The 6,507-nt window shown below is 44.1% G+C and overlaps 1 long non-coding RNA gene across 1 annotated transcript; it reads left to right on the top strand.

Annotated features, from left to right (window-relative positions):
- The first annotated feature begins 304 nt into the window (after positions 1 to 304).
- Positions 305 to 5,296, top strand: LOC310675424. Its single transcript, XR_014510137.1, has 2 exons — positions 305 to 908; positions 4,949 to 5,296. It is a non-coding gene; the product is annotated as an uncharacterized lncRNA (long non-coding RNA).
- Positions 5,297 to 6,507: the final 1,211 nt, after the last annotated feature.

The following is a 6,507-nucleotide window of genomic DNA, read 5'->3' as shown; positions in this document are numbered from 1 at the left end:
GGGATTCTGTTCAGCGGGTTGAGACTAGGGAAGCCAGTATAAGTTGCCTTTTCAGCTGAATTTGGGGAAACCACTTGAAGCATCCATTATGTTGAGCTATTTCAATTGTTTTTGTTTTGTTTGCTCATTGCAAACAGCTGACAGTCTGTAAATTTTGATAATAAACCTGATTTGCTATAGGGGTTTAATAATTTCTATTGCAACTGTCTATCCCAGGTCTCAAAGGCCATGATAAGGAGGTGCATCTTCAGCATTTGCCGAAAACTGTAGAATGAAGACTCCAGGCACAATTCTGTGGGGCAGAAGTTCTATAATTTAGGAGCTGCCACAGAGAATGCCTTCTCCTCGGTCACCATCCCCTGAGCTTTGGAGGATGGGGGAACTACCAAGAGGGCCCCCTCTGCTAATCCTAACACCTGAGAGGGTCTGTAGGAATGGAGGTTGTCTTTCAGATAGCTGGGGACTGAGTCATTTTAAGGATTTAAACACCAATGTGAGTACCTTGAATTGAGCTCAGAAACAAACCAACAACCAACGCAGCTGTTTTAAAACAGGGATTATATGGGATCCAAATTGTTGTGGGAAGTTTGGCATCAAAATGAACCACAGCTAGTAATCTAGCCACTGCATTTTGGACCAATTGAAGTTTCCAAGTCATCTTCAAGTGTAGCCCCATGCAGAGCACATAACAATAATGCAGTCTGGAAGGTACCAGAGCATGGAGTGCAGTAGCCAAGTCATTTCTGTCCAACAAGGCGCCATAGCTGGAAAAAGGCACTCCCAACTACCATGGCCACCTGAGACTTCATTGGCAGTGTTGAAGCCAGGAGCACCCTCAAGCTGCACACATGCTCCTTCCAGGGAAGCACAACCCTCTCTAGGACTGGCCATCTCCTCATCTCCCGGATGTGAGAGTGCAGGATATATAAGACCTTTGTTATGTCTAATCCCACCTATTGATGTCTGTTCTCTTCATTTTCTCACTGCTGGACCGCTCACGGAAGAACCCTGACCAAACCTAAGAGAAGGCGTGTAGTGGTGATAGGGGATTCCTTACTGAGGGGAACAGAAGCAGTGATCTGTGGGCCTGACAAGATGTCTCGGGAAGTGTGCTGTCTCCCCGGGGCTAAGATCCAAGATGTAACTGAACGACTGCAAGGAATCATAAAACCCACTGACAAATACCCCTTCCTCTTGGTTCATGTGGGAACCAATGACACTGCAAGCAATAGCCTCCAGAAGATCAAAAGAGACTACGAGGCTCTGGGCAGGAAATTGAAGCAATTAAATGCACAAATCGTCATCTCATCTGTCCTCCCAGTTGAACGACGTGGCCCAGGGAGAGAGAGGAAAATAGTGGAAGTAAACAGCTGGCTTCGCAAATGGTGTAAACAGGAACGGTTTGGATTCTTAGATCACGGACTGCAGTTTCTTGAGGATGGACTTCTGGCAAGCGATGGGCTGCACCTCACAACGGTTGGGAGGAATGTTTTTGCCAAAAAACTAAGAAACCTCATCAGGAGGGCTTTAAACTGACTAATGTGGGGGAGGGAGACAGTGCTCCTGAAGGTAGGAGTCTATTAATTGATGAAGATGATCATCCAAATGTCATAGACCAAATGGAGCAAACAGCAAGCAGACCTAGTGGTGGGAGGAAAAAATCCTTAAATAAGAGACACGGGGGAATGACTAATGGACTTCAATGTCTGTACACTAATGCACAAAGCATGGGAAATAAACAAGATGAGCTTGAGCTCGTGGTACAGCAAACTAAATATGACATAATAGGCATCACTGAAACCTGGTGGGATAAGTCCCACGATTGGAATGTAAAAATGGAGGGATACAATCTATTTCAGAGAAACAGACCAGACAAGAAAGGAGGAGGAGTGGCGTTATATGTCAGGGATGTGTATACCTGTGAAGAGATCCAAGATTTAGAACCTCAAAGCCAAAGTGAGAGCATTTGGGTCAAAATTAAGGGAGAGAAGAATAATAGTGACCTCATTGTGGGAGTTTACTATAGATCCCCAAGCCAAACGGAGGACATAGATGATGCCTTCCTGGAACAGATGGCCAAGCATGCAAAAGGAAGGGAGATAGTAGTAATGGGGGACTTCAATTACCCAGATATTTGTTGGATGTCAAACTCAGCCAAGAGCATAAGGTCAAACAGATTCCTCACTGGCCTTGCAGACAACTTCATTGTCCAGAAAGTGGGAGAAGCAACAAGAGGAACAGCCATTTTAGATCTGGTCCTAACCAATGTCGATGACCTGGTTAATGGGGTAGAAGTGGAAGGATCATTAGGCGCAAGTGATCATGCTCTTCTGAAGTTTACTATACAACGGAAAGGAGCAGCCAAGCATACTAGGACTCAATTTCTTGACTTTAAGAAAGCCAACTTCATAAAACTTAGGGAAGTGCTGGGTGAGATCCCATGGACAGTAATACTAAAAGGAAAGGGAGTTCATGATGGCTGGGAGTTTGTTAAGCGGGAGATAGTAAAAGCACAACTTCAGGCAATACCAATGAGACGGAAACATGGAAGGTGCCTAAAGAAGCCTGGGTGGTTATCTAAAGAACTTTTAACTGAGTTAAGATTAAAAAAGGATGTGTACAAAAAATGGAAAAGGGGGGAAACCACCAAAGAGGAATTCAAACAAATAGCCAGCACGTGTAGACACAAAGTCAGAAAAGCTAAAGCACAGAATGAACTCAGGCTTGCTAGAGAGGTTAAAAGCAACAAAAAAGGCTTCTATGGGTATGTTCGTAGCAAAAGGAGGAACAAAGAAACAGTGGGGTCACTCAGAGGAGAAGATGGTGAAATGCAAACAGGGGACACAGAAAGGGCTGAACTCCTCAATGCCTTCTTTGCCTCAGTCTTCTCCGATAAAGAAAACAATGCCCGACCTGAAGAATTTGGAGCAAATGATTCAGCAGAGAAAACACAGCCCAGAATAACTAAGGAGATAGTACAAGAATACTTGGCTAGTTTAGATGTATTCAAGTCTCCAGGGCCAGATGAACTGCATCCAAGAGTATTAAAAGAACTGGCAGATGTGATCTCAGAACCACTGGCAATCATCTTTGAGAATTCCTGGAGAACAGGCGAAGTCCCAGCAGACTGGAGGAGGGCAAATGTTGTCCCTATTTTCAAAAAGGGGAAAAGAGAGGACCCAAATAATTACCGCCCAGTCAGTCTGACATCAATACCAGGGAAGATTCTGGAGCAGATCATTAAGCGAACAGTCTGTGAGCACCTAGAAAGGAATGCTGTGATCACCAATAGTCAGCATGGATTTCTGAAAAATAAGTCATGTCAGACGAACCTGATCTCATTTTTTGACAGAATTACAAGCCTGGTAGATGAAGGGAACGCAGTGGATGTAGTCTACCTTGATTTCAGCAAGGCATTTGACAAGGTGCCCCATGATATTCTTGTAAAGAAGCTGGTAAAATGCGGTCTTGACTCTGCTACCACTCAATGGATTTGTAACTGGCTGACTGACCGGACCCAAAGGGTGCTCATCAATGGTTCCTCTTCATCCTGGAGAAGAGTGACTAGTGGGGTGCCGCAGGGTTCTGTCTTGGGCCCAGTCTTATTCAACATCTTTATCAACGACTTGGATGATGGACTCAAGGGCATCCTGATCAAATTTGCAGATGACACCAAACTGGGAGGGGTGGCTAACACCCCAGAGGACAGGATCACACTTCAAAATGACCTTGACAGATTAGAGAACTGGGCCAAAACAAACAAGATGAATTTTAACAGGGAGAAATGTAAAGTATTGCACTTGGGCAAAAAAAATGAGAGGCACAAATACAAGATGGGTGACACCTGGCTTGAGAGCAGTACATGTGAAAAGGATCTAGGAGTCTTGGTTGACCACAAACTTGACATGAGCCAACAGTGTGACGCGGCAGCTAAAAAAGCCAATGCAATTCTGGGCTGCATCAATAGGAGTATAGCATCTAGATCAAGGGAAGTTATAGTGCCACTGTATTCTGCTCTGGTCAGACCTCACCTGGAGTACTGTGTCCAGTTCTGGGCACCACAGTTCAAGAAGGACACTGACAAACTGGAACGTGTCCAGAGGAGGGCAACCAAAATGGTCAAAGGCCTGGAAACGATGCCTTATGAGGAACGGCTAAGGGAGCTGGGCATGTTTAGCCTGGAGAAGAGGAGGTTAAGGGGTGATATGATAGCCATGTTCAAATATATAAAAGGATGTCACATAGAGGAGGGAGAAAGGTTGTTTTCTGCTGCTCCAGAGAAGCGGACACGGAGCAATGGATCCAAGCTACAAGAAAGAAGATTCCACCTAAACATTAGGAAGAACTTCCTGACAGTAAGAGCTGTTCGACAGTGGAATTTGCTGCCAAGGAGTGTGGTGGAGTCTCCTTCTTTGGAGGTCTTTAAGCAGAGGCTTGACAACCATATGTCAGGAGTGCTCTGATGGTGTTTCCTGCTTGGCAGGGGGTTGGACTCGATGGCCCTTGTGGTCTCTTCCAACTCTATGATTCTATGATTCTATGATTCTATGCTACCTAGGACCACCCAGCCCAAAAGATCTTACTTACACTGTGAAGTTACAGGCATATTGCTTTCAGTTTTGCAAGATCTGAGGTTTGGTTTGAAGGTCTCATAAGACTGTGGGAGATAAGGCATGGCCCACACTTATATTTAGCTACAGGCAGGGCAATCAGGCAGGCAAATCTACCCCCACACTTGAATAAAGGAGCAGACTGGCTGTTGGCTCTTTCAGTGAGTGAGGAAGGTATTTTGGTGTCATCCCTGACTGGCCATATGGCTGGCATGTTTTTCACATCGTGTGAGATGTTCCGTCTTTTGGGTTGGCCTTTAACTGTGATATGTCAACTAACTGGCTGTGGCCATTTTGTTCACGTCTTGCTTTCTTCTTGTGTTGTGTCTTTTTGCCAGAAGGTAGACAGCGGGAAATACCGGTGGCAGCATGAGTATGGGAAGGTGCCCAGAAACATCACCTTGGCTGACAAGGGTGCTAGCAGGACACTCAGAAGTCTGGAAGAACTGGAACAAGACTGAAGGTGGCCCAACGTGATAAAATCTACCTAAAAAGAAGTTATGTCTTCCTGCTACGTGAACCTGTAACAGTTGCTGTTTCTAGAGGGAGCCAAGTCATGCCAGCAGGCCATCTCAGTTAGTTGACCAGGCCAGCTGTGGGACTAATCCATGAAGAGCTAGCATCCCATGCAGTCTCTCATCATATCTGCCTTGAAGTTTAAAAAATTGTAGTCCTCGTTCAACCCACTTACTTGTGTCTTGCCTCTTTATTTCTGGCTCTGGGTGCTGTGCACTTTTTACCAGCTAGCCTGAAGACAGCAGTCTATTTATTTCAGAACACTGCAGATGTACTCCAAGAGATAAGCCATCTGTCAGCTATGACAGGCCACATGAAAATGTATTAAGAATAAAATGGGCTTTAATTTTTTTTCCTTGACTAAATATTGACATCTATCATTACTAAATGCACTTTTAATAGCCCAGGACTTTTCTTGCCATCCAGTAATCTCATTGATTTTTGCTATGCGCCTTAAACCAAATTAGAAAGCAGAAGTCCAGGAACTTGTTAAAGAAGGCAGGAAATATTTCTTCTGGCTGAAGGTGCACTGAATATTCTCTAGGTTTGGCACTCACTTTCAAATTAGCATATTTGAAGCAGTCAGTTAAATTACAGGCAGCGGGGGGGGGGGTGTCATTCACCTTGTTTTTATGTTTTTCAGCACCTTTTAGATTTTCTGTATCTGCTTCGTGGCTCCACTTTCCTTCCTTTTCTTTGCTTTCTTTGCTCTTGGCCTCATTGCCCAGAGAGCTGTTTAATCCTATTGTCTGTGAAGTCGCTTGGGATTTTGTCCATGAGTGTCTATTACAACATCAACCAGATGTAGCATTATGACACAGTCATGACAGATATATCTACATGATGTCATCAACCTAGTCACATGGGTGACCTCAACCCATTGGATCAAATGGCATCACAGCAAGTCAGTTCTGAGCATCAGCAACTGCCCACGGCTGACTCTGAGACAATCTGTCAAGGTGGACAGAAGACACTTAACTGACATAATCAACTCTAAACTATTATATAAACCTGCTTAATTTTATACTGTATCATTTACATTGTACATGCATGGAATGCTTCTTGGGGTGGGGATATATGGGAATTGTTTCTTATAAGTACTTTCAGACACTGAAAAATTAAAGTTTTTAAAAATAGCAAAGAAGAAGCAGAAAAAGTGGTGCAGAGAAGTCTAACAAATGCATGCTTACATGCTGAAAGGGGGGAGTAGCTTTTTTGATTTATACACAAAAAGAAAACTGGCATGAGGTAAGACTTCACTCAGCCTTATCTGTGATCAAAGGAGGGGAAATCTACCAAAATTTAAGTTATGGCAAAGCATATGAAAGCACAGAGAGATTGTATAGGCTGTGAAGTCCTCCTTTTGCTTCCTAATTACTGG

The sequence above is a fragment of the Podarcis tiliguerta genome, assembly GCF_965153285.1.
Source record: "Podarcis tiliguerta genome assembly, chromosome: 4".
In the NCBI taxonomy this organism is placed as follows: Eukaryota; Metazoa; Chordata; class Lepidosauria; order Squamata; family Lacertidae; genus Podarcis; species Podarcis tiliguerta.
The sequence above is the reverse complement of the archived record's forward strand: the minus strand, read 5'-3'. Positions and strand labels throughout refer to the sequence as shown.